Genomic DNA, 12,884 nt, shown 5'->3' on the forward strand with positions numbered 1-12,884 from the left:
TAATATTTCCTGGCCAAACAGGACATGTTTAGAGTATTCTCTCCTCTACTCTGAGGGACCAAGGAGAGGACACAGAACTGCAGCACTTTTAAATTGAGATGTGCACTATCACAATATATATTGCTCTGGGACAGCTTTGCTCCAAGACAACAAAAGTAGATTGTACAGCTATAGCTCATTTCTACACATACATTCCAAGCAGACCTCCCATGTAAAAAAAAAAATTGAGTCAGTAGAGCTCCAAACTTGGAATATGAATGATATTATCATCTGAGGAAACACAATAAAAAGATAACAAGAAGGAAAAAAAAAGATTCTCCTAAGAAAAGAAGGGAATCAGACAAAAAATTCACAGATTAGCTATGCAGGTCTAACAAAGACTCCAGAACTAAAGCACTCTCAGAAAAAAAAAAAAAAAAAGAAAAAGACAGCAAAGTCTGTAAGTGAAGAAAAAACAACTAAACAACCCAAACCCAAACAGAGTAACTAAACCACTAAACTTTAGATTCTCCAGATCCTTCTTAGAAAAGCAAATCTCACCGTTCTCAATCAATTTCACAGGATATACAGCCATAAGCAGTGCACATTACACCTATAACTGGGTAAATAACCTAGCAAACCTCAGAGGTGCAAATGCTCTGAAATGATAGCTGAAGTTTTACTTGCTGTCAACAGAAAAGAAAAAAAAGGGGAAAAAAAGGAAAAACAGTAGTACAGAATCTTAACTTACAAAATGTTCTATTTGTTTCTAGTCCTGCTTTTCCATTTATTGTAATTTATTTTTCTAAAATTTAAAATACAACAAAGCTTTAAAAAGTATCTGTTTGAATTTAGTTCTTTTGCCATATATTTTCCTCCTGGGTTCTCTAATCCGTTTTATATGAGCTGGTATCTTAAAAAGCATGATTTGGTATGCAGAGCCTAACAGTACCTCCTGACAGCCTGCTTCTCAGAAGCAAAAAAGACATTATCTCCCCAAAAGACCTGCTCTAAACAGCATTCTCTTTTGCACATGAGCTACCTATCATCCCATTCCCTGTTATTTGTAATTTATACAGCTGCACATCAAAGAGAATCAATGCTGAGAGTACATACAGGAAAACTTACCATTTTGGTTAAGTATACAATGCTTAAGCATATAATGGTGTGGTGCTTTCATGTACATAAATTAATTCTGTTTTTTTATGAAAATTCCTTCTAAAAATTGGAGACTTCTGCCTCTTATTAAATAAACACAGAGCAGCAACATAATTTTGCTTCCGTAACAGAGCAATACCAAGTCTGAGACACATGCAAGGATATATGTAGGCCTGTATAAGAAAGCTATAGTATATGCACTGTGATTTCAAAATGTTTCTAGCAGGATATTATATCATGTTGACAGAATGCCATTCACTTCAGTTTAATACTTATGTCAGGAAGAGAAGGTTAAAGGAACTCCACTGTTGTCTACTAGCTAAATTACCTTAGAACACATTTGAGTACTTTATAATCTGTTAAACGTACAACATTCAACATCCTGCTCTCTGTATGAATGAAAAAACCCCAGTTATTTTCAGCTTGTCAAAAGAAATAAATATTTCTTGCAGTTTTTCCAGCATAGTGTGTAATGAATTAACTACACACTAGGCATGAAGAATCTAAAGCATTCACTATGCTAACTTAAAAGGACGCTGAATACTAATTGAAGACTGACATGCTCTTTGACCCTAACCCTTTTTCTTTGAACATAAAACCTCTCTCATTTCCCAAATGTCAAGCCTTGCTGCTTCTCCATAGAAGTGTATGACACTTCAAATGCAGCAGAAATGCTGTGTTTACGATGCTCTGCAGAAGAATGAAAGAATAGGCAGTGCTTGTATGTTGACTACTGCAGACATTCAGGCAAAAAAACCCCTACATGCTTCATTAACACACCAGGCCTCATTTGCTCCACTTAATGTGCTCCCTGTTTTGCTTGCATATTGAAAAACCCCTCATGTTAGTGTGACTAACCTTCTTACATTAATTTTTCACTGTTTAATTGCTTCACAATTCAATCATTTCATAGTTCAGCTGCTGCTTCAGTGAGATGGTCTCTAACAGATTCACTGGCAAAGTGATCTACATGTAGGTTCTGGCCAGAAGGGCATTTTCCTCAATCTTGTGCTAGAAACAGAAGATGTAAAGAGAATGTGCAATTTGATGCAAAGAGAAAATGCAATGGCAATGATTCCATTTCAAGTGCTTTATGATGTATTATCCTACTCAGAGTTTCTCAATTCTCTAAATATCTGCCTTCCCCTCAGGTTTTGTACACACACCAAATGTCCCTTGCCAGGAAGACTCACACATGCCATGCATTTGCAGTTTCACACTGAAGGTGTATATTCATAACAAAGTCCAGGATGAATACTTTATTGCTTATTCAGTACCTGAAGAGTTTATGTACGCCCTGTCCCCCCTCACTTAGACTAAAAAGGACTAGGAAGTAGGTAAATGGTAAATTTGCATATCAACAAAACACTTCTGACAACTCCAGTTATTAATGGGTAGCTTCCTTTCCTCCCTTCAATGCCTGTCCAAACGATCATTCACACTGTCACTGATTCAAAGCAGAGTCCTCCCACATATTCACAGTTGATTAGGAGTTAGATTTGAGAGTCTTTCAGCTGCACAGCTGACACAGGACTGCCAAGAACAGCTTTGCTTCTGGATGTCTCTCAAAGGGCAGAATTTGGTAATAAGGTAGCAAACAAGGGGGTTACTTTTCAGATGTGGAAACGCAGAATTTTCTGTGAGCTCAACACTGTAATTCCAACACTGATGGGTGTACCTGGGTAACTAAATGCAAGCAGGTATCTCATTGCAAATTCTGATGAATTGTTACCTTGTTAGTCTCCTTAGAGATACGTTTATATTGAGTACCATTATCCTGAGTAACCAAAACACCAAAATTAAATAAAATAAAAAAAACTCAAGCTCAAGTGTTCAAAGCACCTGTTCGTCTACATTGTAATAGGCAAGCAAATAACAAACATAACCACACCTCTTGAACTGAGAGTATGTATTACTACAGAATAATTATTAAATAATAATACTTTAAAGCTCAAGCAAGACTCTGAATTTCAGTGGTGCTCAAAAACCTAAATCCTAAAATCTGCAATTTTCAAGTGACACTGTCTCTCTTTAAAAATCACCTGAATCGATGCCTAAAGGGCCAGGGCCACTAAGCAAGGGTCCCTAAAATAACTTTCCAGCTGTGAGGAAATTTCAACAGAAGTCATCAATTCGCAGAGGTCTCAAGGATACCAAGCTCCTCTTCATTTTATGAAAATCAGTAGCTTGGTATGAAGGGAAATCCAAGCCAATACCCAGTCATTGAAAATAGAATTGTAACTCAGAGTAGCTGCCAGTTGTTTAATCAGGGCTTGTGCACAGCTGTGTATAGGCTCAGGAAAGACAGAACATAAATCCCGAGGAAATCAGGATTCATTAGTTCTGCTGCCTATTAGCAGATTGTGTGCAATGTGAGAACATGCAAATGGAAAAGTTTATTGTGTAAGAAATCAGTGCAATCTCCTTCACAGTATCTGACCCCGTGCAGTCTGGAAAAAAGTACTTTCATTCCCTTACCTGTTTACAACTTGCATTCATCAGAGTTCTGCCATTTCCACTAGTCTCTCAGTACACAGATGACAAATTTTCTGATTCCTTTTTATTTTTATCTAGAAAAGACTGTAAGATTTATTTGATATCCAAAATACCTTCTTGCCCTTTTTTGTCTCTAAATGAAAGTTATTGTTCTATTTGAGAAAGCAAGTTGGTAAAAAGAAATTTTAGGGCACTTTTAAAGAAGAAAATCAACGCAAGCATATGACAGAGGGAAACTGTCAACCACAATCAAAATCAGAGTAACTACAACTTACTCCTTTGATAAACTTGAAAATACTCATAGTTTATAGAAATTTAGCTCTCCAAGGAGCCACGAGAATAATATCTGCCATGGCAACCAAACAGAGCAGTCTTCTGGCACTTTCTGAATGAGCATTCAGGAGGAGATTAATTCAATACTCCGCATGATGAAAGGGCTCTTGAGATCCATAACTGTCTCCCACAAATTACCCTTATTGTACAACTGGATGTTTAGAACAGATTGCACATTATCTATATTGAACTAGAGCTTTCACAGCAAATTTATATGAAACAGATTAAGCCCACATGATGTGTCACACTATTTTTCACCCACTCCTTTCACGGCATTTATAAAAATGAGTATTTTATTAAATGGATCGTTGCAGTTTTGCAAGATTTATTTTTAAGCTTATTTATATTTAGAAGCTACTGTAAAGCCTTTTTACTATGAAACTTTGAAATTTCTGAAACATGTAAAAGCATAAAAAGATACTACAAAATTTACAATATAGTGTGCAGACTGCAAAAAGACTGCCACATAAGTGACCATTATAATCTCTCATGCACTTCATGCTATTCTGAATATACAGTAAATTCAAGTGATGACATATCTCAATAAATAATAATATGTCTTCCTATATATATATATCAAACTGGTTTCCTTATAGTGCATCCAATCATACCATACAACATATAAAACAGAAGTAACTTGGAATAAAACAAGACTTAGAGTGCAAGCACATTTAGAAACAATTGCAGGATACAAGAGCTAGTCAGCTACTCTTAGGAAAGTGGAAACATGTGTTGTCTCTTCTGAGCCCACTGCAAACTCTTCTCTGCAGCCCAGCAATGCTCAAAACGTAGTATTTCCCTTGCTGTGCTCAGTGAAGAGCTTTCCAGTTGTTTGCAGTAATGAGTAACACCTGGATTGCACAGACTGTTGTGGAGGATGCACACCCAAAAAGTAGCCTTTGCCAGCCTGATTAAAGTTACTTGAGGATGAAGATTATAAATAGCATTGATTCAGTTTTGTATTTGGCAACTGCAATGAATGAAAGGTGAACTTTTCAAAAATTTCTAAAGGCCACACGTAATTTGTAGTGACAGACAGTGGAAATTAGACACTTAATCCATCACCATTTCTAAAAATTCCACTTTGGCTTTGATTACATTATCATGCATTATTTCTGCAAAATCCCTGTCTTCTTTACAACTAGGAATATATTAGGTAGGCAACAGAGAAACAAAAAGTAGTGAGTGTAATTACAATTTTGAAGGCCCAAGACTTAAGTAGAACTACCATTTATTTGCAAATGAGACAATTCTAAATCTAAACTGCTTAAGTATAGATTGTGCTCTATACTGTGCATGGGGGAACTGTATATCCTGATTAATAAACAGCATGTAAATCAAGGAACAGTAGTTAGGTTCTAAGCAAAGAAAAAAGTATTTATCTTGCCATCAAAACAGGGAAATAAAAATAAATTTAGGCAAAGCAACATCACTCACTGAACATCACTTAACTTATCACAGACCGAGGTAAGAATATTGGGTGGAATAAAAAGCCAGAGCACAGGGAGCAAAACTGTGGTTTGGCAAGTTCCCTTCAATTTACTACTTGTCATTTTATTTCCATTTTACAACCAGTATATCATTAACAAAATTTCAATCCTCACTCTGGTACTGATAATTAATGTTGTTTTAAGTTTTAGAAGATCTTTCAAAACATTAGGCATTTTTAAGCATTCAAACATGACCCAAAAAACCAAAACAAACAACCTCTGGGCTAGGTCTCTTGAGAATGAGATGCTCTTACATCTAATGGAGTTGGGCTGATTATTCCAGCTAAAGACTTTAGTGTTTTTTTACTCCAGTAAAAAGTAATGAAATGAAACAGATTTGTACATTTCACCATCTAGACTCAACAGTAAAGCTACAGAGGTTTTAATACCTGTATTTCAGAAAACAACTGAGGCTTTCAAAACCATTATAATAATACCTCTCCCAGAAGTATATCTGTTGATTAATAAACATCCAAAACAAACCAATATTTTCCCATATGAAGATAATTAAATAGGTTACAATTTCAAGTCAATATATTTCCAAAGAATTAGAAACTGTAATTTGAAGATTCTGGCTCAAAGGATTTGCACAAATTCTTACATTATTGAGTAAATTCCTTTTCCCCAATAGTATTGCTCAAGATCACTATTTTCTAAAGCTACTCTTCACAAACAAACTAGACATATCTACAAAATGTGGTAAGAATTTGAATTTTCAATTCATGAAAGAAAACATGCAACCAGAGAGCAAAGAGCCATTCACAAACATGAAACCTGTCACAACACTGAATTCCTCTATCTCCACGTGAGCTGAATCTGAGCTTTTATGCCTGCACTCATCCCTCCCTCTCTTCCATAAAAAAACCCCAACAACCCTAAATGTTACTATTCAAATACTCTTTCTGATCTGTGCCTTTGACTTTATCATCATTCTCTTCAGCTTACTGTTCCTTCACACGAAACTAAATTCTTCTGACTTCTGGAAGTCTCGTAATCTACTCCACATCCACTTGCTCCACTCTGACACAGAGAGCTAACTCTTCTTACCACTTTGCCAAAGAAAATGATTCCTTGCTGGCATGCTTCTCCCTCAAAATCATTGCTCTTTCATGCTGCCACACAAGTGTGGAAAAGCTCTCCATAAGCGTTCATAAAAAGTATCCTGAAAAAGAATCACTTTTGATGTATAAAGAACAGTTCATAAAACTCAGATCTGGCATTTATTAGTCATCATGAACATGACTTCTTGGGGGGGGGGTGTGGGGTCCTAAAAGCTCTTCATTAGATCTAACTGATTAGATATGCCAAAATACCTGATTATTTTTTTTACCACATCCTCCAGAGCCTAATTTTTTGCTATCGTTCTAATATTGTAGTTTAATGTAATAGAAAGTATTATCTAATCTTAGCTATAGATATCACTACCTGTCTCCCATAATAGTTACAGTGACAAATTGGAAATGCAGCACGAACTGAGAATATTTAGAGTATAGTACTCGGAAGGGAATATATTTTGTAGGAGTGAGTTCTTTTCATGACTGAGTAAAGATGTAATGAGAGCTGTACTTCACATTATGAAAGTTTTATAGTTCCAGATATTCTGAATGAATGCAAAATTTAAATTTAGTACAATGTGGTCTGAAGCCAACCTTGTCATTTAAACACCTTTTGAGTCCTTAGGAACGGGGCTGATTGTTGCCTTGGAAACAAAGACTGCTCTCTACCGTGTTCATTTCAAGGGACTCAGGCAATTTGAATTCGTATTTTCAACTGTTAATTTTATAGCCAGTGCACGTGCTGAAGTTTTTAAGATCCGAACAGACACAATTTCACAATGCTATTCCCAGACAACAGTGTATACTTATTTATTTACTTTGCTCTGCCTTTGGTGAATGATATCATCCTTGTGTAACCCTCTGCAGGAAACTCAATTGTATACTGTCCCTCTGCATAAGACAGTGATTATGATAATGGAGGAAACAAACCTGAAAGTGAAAATGCAAAGACCTTCAGGCATAAACAAACACGTAATTTTGGTCTTAGCATTCTTTAAACTGATAACAAGCAAAAACCACACTATGCTCTACTTTTAGGCATAGATTTTTTTTTTTTAATACATAGCTATGTTCAAACAAAGTATTTGTAAAAATGAGGACTAACACTTAAAAAGGCATTCCATTCACCCATTTCAGTTGAGCCATTTTGTTAAAATAAAGCATAATGAAAGACACAAAGAGACACTACCAAGCAGGACCTTTGATAGGGATGATACTCACATTTCCCGAAGCTCAAATTCAGTCTTGTATTAATGGGCCCCATTATTCACCCCTGAGTAAATCATGACATACTGAATTTTTTGCTTTACTTGGGTCAAAATATAAACACTTCAATTTTCAAGCAGGGTGTATATTATGGACCAAGTTCTTAGCTAGTCTCTATCCATGAAAATATTCACACTTCACCCTGAGGGAGACTAGTCCTAAGATGCTCCACGGACAGTTAACAGAGAGAGGTAGGTTCCTTCAGAGATTGCTCATAACTCCAAGTTAGGTTCCTGTTCAGAGGAACCTCTTTTTCTGCTTTTCTTCAAGGAACAGGAGAGGCTAGCATATCTACAGTAAATTCTCCCTGTGTGTCTATATAACATATTCAGTGCAGATATTTTAATTGTACTAGCCATGACAGCAAAATCCTAGTACTAGAAATACCACCAATTAGCTATAGGAGTTTTATGCTGTTAAAGCACAGGGCTCCTTAGCTTCCATCATCTCACATTGTTTCTGGATTCAGGACATTATGGTAATCTTATTTTTTTAGTTGAGTAGTTACAAAGCACATCCACAGAGCATTCATTCATCAATCCAGTCTTCAGAAACTGTGGCTTTCACTCAGCTGTAAAAGAATCACTGGCTTGACCTTCTTAAATCTGCATTCTCTATTTCTGTTAGTGAAATTAAATCAGAATCTACTCCAATAGTCCAGTGTTTAATGTATCTAAAAAACTCTCATGACCAGCCCTGCCTTTCTAATCAAACTTCAGAACTCCTATCTCAAAAGACTGATGAAAATGAATATCATTTTACAAGATGAGAACATCTCATACTGAAAAAAATTGTGTTTCAACAGAAGCATATGCAGTATAGGGGCCATAAGCTGCATATATACCCAGAGGAAAAGAAATTAATACTTAAACCCCCCCATAAACAATAAGATTTAAATAAAGCAGCTACTAAATGATTCAGCATCAGAATTACTATTGAAATTGTCACTGACAAGCTGATTCAGTGTTACCACAAAACCAGCTCTAAAGGGCATATGGCTCTGTACAGACCCACATGCACATGCAGGTGTGTAAAGACGTGTATACATGCAATAGAATTAAGTGTATTAGGAAAATAAAAACGTACTTCAAATAGAATGAGAGTTTACAGTTAATGTACATTTCAACATGATGATGAAGGCAGGAACTGATCTTTTTTTTTTTTTTTCCTACGTGAAGACAAGGAAATTGCTTGGTTGGTATCAATGCAAAGTTAAAAAGCAAATGAAGGAACGTCTTCTAAGTGCGCTGTGTGCAACTACCTTTCCTGTCACTCCTCCACCTTCCTCAACTTTCAATTTCAGGTTTCATCATTCAGTTTTGATTGCACCAGGCTTTCTTCACAAATCATCACATTCTGTTCTCACTGAAATGAAGGTCTTTGAGAACTGAGTATTTTGAGTGTTATAACAAAAATGGGTGCATAATGAGGGTAAATTAAAGGCAATTTAATCTAGTTGAGAGGCTGGGAGATTTTGTTCAAATAGTGAATATTGTGATGAGTGAACAGCACAATTCAGAATAGATTCTTTTCTTCTGTAGTTCTTTGTTTGTGTCCTAATAAAATCAATGTAAACAAACTGCCTAGCAGAGCAAGGCTGGCATGGGTACTTAAATGACTTTTTTTAGCTTGTTTCTTTTCCTGGATTAATTCCATTGTCACTTTGTGTAGAGCTGTGGAACACTCATAGTGGCAAATAAATGGATGTTTACAAAATACTCACTGTACAGAGACTTTAAAATGCCTAACAGCTTATTAGAGTCCAGGGTGAACTGCCACGAGGCAAAGAGTATATTTATTAAATGAGGTTCATGAAACTCATTGCATGACAACCTAACAACATCTCTCCCATGGAGATTAGAAACATTAAGATAAATAAAACAAAGAAATGCAAAACTGAAAAGATTAGAAGAGTCTACACACCAAAATGAATAAAGACAAAGACCCTTTCAGAACAAAGCACAATGGACAGAATATGAAAAGCAGGTACGAAATTTGAAAGAAAAGGGCAGGAAGGGAAGGAGACCATTTTTATACCCAACAATTCCACAAAGCACATTTATTTCATCATCAGGGACTTTTTTTGTCAGACAAAGGTAACCACCTGGCTGCAGATTGATGGTACAAAACTAGAAAACTGAGTTAACTTGTTTGCACCTTTTTCACCCACAAAGTTTTTTGCCCCTAGGTTACCTAATGCTAAAGAAACATTATTTTACTTTAACTGGTTAAGTTATATTGTCATATGGATTGTACTGGTGATACACTTGACGTCCATGATTGTTGTGGTCTGCCTGTCCTGAAGTCCCAACTGGAGCAGGAACAACCAGCTCCCCATTTCTTTATCAATAAGGAATCAGTAAGATATAAACTCTGTTGAGGCAAAAAATTACAATGCAGCATGATGAACACAGGCTATACATCCTGCAAAAAAACCCCAAAAACCTGTTTCCTACTACAACATGTAAATAGTTATTCTTTAAAAAAGTGCCCACAGAGATCTCACTCCCAGTGACTAACAAGGAATTACCATCCTGTCCTGAGTGTACAGCATGCATGTGTGAAATGTTCCACTTAAATAGAACAGGGACTGCAGGATGGCTTCATGGGGCAATCTCCCTAAATGTGGGAAATCAGGACAGAGATTTTCCTCAAGGAAAATACACACAACTCAGTTTGCACTAACAAAGCAAAAAACATTTGCTAAAAAACTAGACAATGAGATTCCAGCAACTGTGAGGTGCAGAAATGAGTTTCATGACACTGAAGTAGGACAACAGGTTGCAGCAAATTCTGCCAAATGTTTCTTCATAGAGTTCATAGAAAAATGCAATTACTTTAGGACCAGTCAACACATTGAAGTAGCAGAAAGCTTTTTGCAGGAGGTCAGTGATTAACAGTGATTAGGCTTCCAATGGACAGAATTTCCTTCATTTTACTTAGCAAGCCAGTCTACACTAAATTTTGTTCTTTGTTTCATGGAGGAGAAGGTCTGACCTACAGCCGAACTGTCCCTCACTCTGGCAATAAATTGTAGTAAACCTTTTGTAACACGCCAGAGGCAGCAATGTTGGATATGAACACAGATCCCGGCTGCAGTTCTGCAAAGCAGTATCAGGTAAAAGAGATAACTGAGCTATGGGATGGACTTATATACTAGCAGTCTGTAATAAAAAATGTGTTCAGTTTAGTTCAATGTTGGAAAGGTCAAGAGGTTTCAGCTTAATGGTGAATATCCCATAACCAAAGCAAACTGTTTCTGGACAGAGTGGAACTGATACTGCTCCTGATTTGTTCAGACAGTGACCATCACAGCATTCTGTTAGCACCTGGCATCTGGTACCCATGAGAGGACATGTCATCTGTGTTCCACAACATCTGGATGAGAAGAAGCTCCTTGCAGACAACCATTCCACCTCTATGGAGGTATTCTGTCGGCTTCCTCACCTCTGAGTGAGCTTTTGAAAGGAGACTGAGTGATGAAAAAGTATTCCTTCACAAAGCTGAACTCAATCTTTGCAATAACTTAAGAAGAGGAGAATGTCTTGTACAGCTCTCATCTGTTATCTGTTACAGTTACTACAGTGATTTCAACCACTTAGCCTGTAACATAAATTAAATCTGTCAAGAAGGTGCTGTAGCTATCTGACTAAAGCATGAAGAATGGAGCTCTTACTGCTACCATTAAAATGTGCTGCAGAGGATGGAAAAGGTTCATCATCAAACATCTTTTGGTCTTGATCTTAAACTGTGATGGATCAAAGAAGCCCCAGCAGATCTTCCCCCACCTTTCTTTCCCCCACGACAAATACCCATGCTTCTATTTGCAGGAGAACTGCAGTTAAATCTGCAGAAGATTTTACTAGTAATATCAAAACAACTAGCAAAAAAATTGCTGAGCTGCAATTCTCTTTTCCAAATGCAAAGAAATGCTTATTAGGACTGTACATTAATGGCAGGCCCTTCCTGCTTGGCCTAAAAACTCCCCACTATTTCATAGTATTGAAATATATTCCACTGCAACACAAGTTGCTGTACACGATCTGCTCTCTTAAACTGATACTCAGTAAAAACAAAATTCTTAGGGACATTTGATTCTGTTCGTCTTACAAAACATCATATTCCTTTTGAATATTTTTACACGTGCACCTCATGCAAACGTGCTGCCACTGCCGCAGAAATAACGCAGATGCCCTTTCCCAAGTGTCCTGCTTGTATTTCCAGGCTGGTTTCAGGCGGGTGGTGGTTAGTTTTGGAAGAGCAGCCGGTGACCTGGAGCCCAGGGGAGCACTTATGTAATATGCTTATACACCTTACATAACTTTCATATACTGTGACAGCCAAACCATCTCCCAGATATTTGACTATCTGACAGCTCGTCCTCTCTAACTCTCTTGCTATCCGGCTTTTAAGAAGATATTTAAAAAAACTACTAACAATACTCCCTCACTTCCCCCACCCGCTGAGCTCCCTAGATTACAGACACTAATGGCATCATGCTAGTTACCAGCAGGAACAGATGAGGTCCCTGGTTTTTGGACATTTTCACACATATCTCCTGCCAGTAAACCTAACTTTAGAAAAATCACATTGTGCACACAGTACAGCCATGGTTTCACAGCAGGAGAAACCTTTTTACAATTTTTTTTTTCCTCAGTCCTCAGTAATTTAATCTTTAGCTGAGTGGATGGCAAATATTAACTACGGGCATTCACTGAGGAGGAAGGAAAAAAAATTTGTTTTACAGTACTCAAGTATTTAGCAAAGCTACAACTTTTGAACATAACCTGTGAAAGAACAATTCTTATGAACTGAGTTCTGCGAGTTCTTTTTCTTGGCTGATATCAATGCAAAACCCATGGCCCCTTAAGAAAATTACTTCTATTTGTCTTTTCTAGGATAGTTATACAATACATAATGTTTGGGTTTTTTTCAAATATGTTTGTTTATAATTATTTATAGCTTGCAGAAAACCGTACTTGCAATCTAAGGTCTTTCAGAAAATTGGAAGTACGAGAAATGAACTCGTACATTCTGGTCAACAAAAATTATTAACTCCTAGCACATTGTTGTAACAGAGAAGACTCATTTTGCACCAGTATTGTTA

General features: G+C 36.8%; 1 protein-coding gene across 1 annotated transcript in view; it reads right to left on the reverse strand.

Annotated features, from left to right (window-relative positions):
- ANO10 (anoctamin 10) overlaps positions 1-12,884 on the reverse strand; it is a 121,811-nt gene that overhangs the window by 16,922 nt on the left and 92,005 nt on the right.

This window comes from Myiozetetes cayanensis, unplaced genomic scaffold (assembly GCF_022539395.1).
Source record: "Myiozetetes cayanensis isolate MyiCay16 unplaced genomic scaffold, myiCay2020 scf1, whole genome shotgun sequence".
In the NCBI taxonomy this organism is placed as follows: Eukaryota; Metazoa; Chordata; class Aves; order Passeriformes; family Tyrannidae; genus Myiozetetes; species Myiozetetes cayanensis.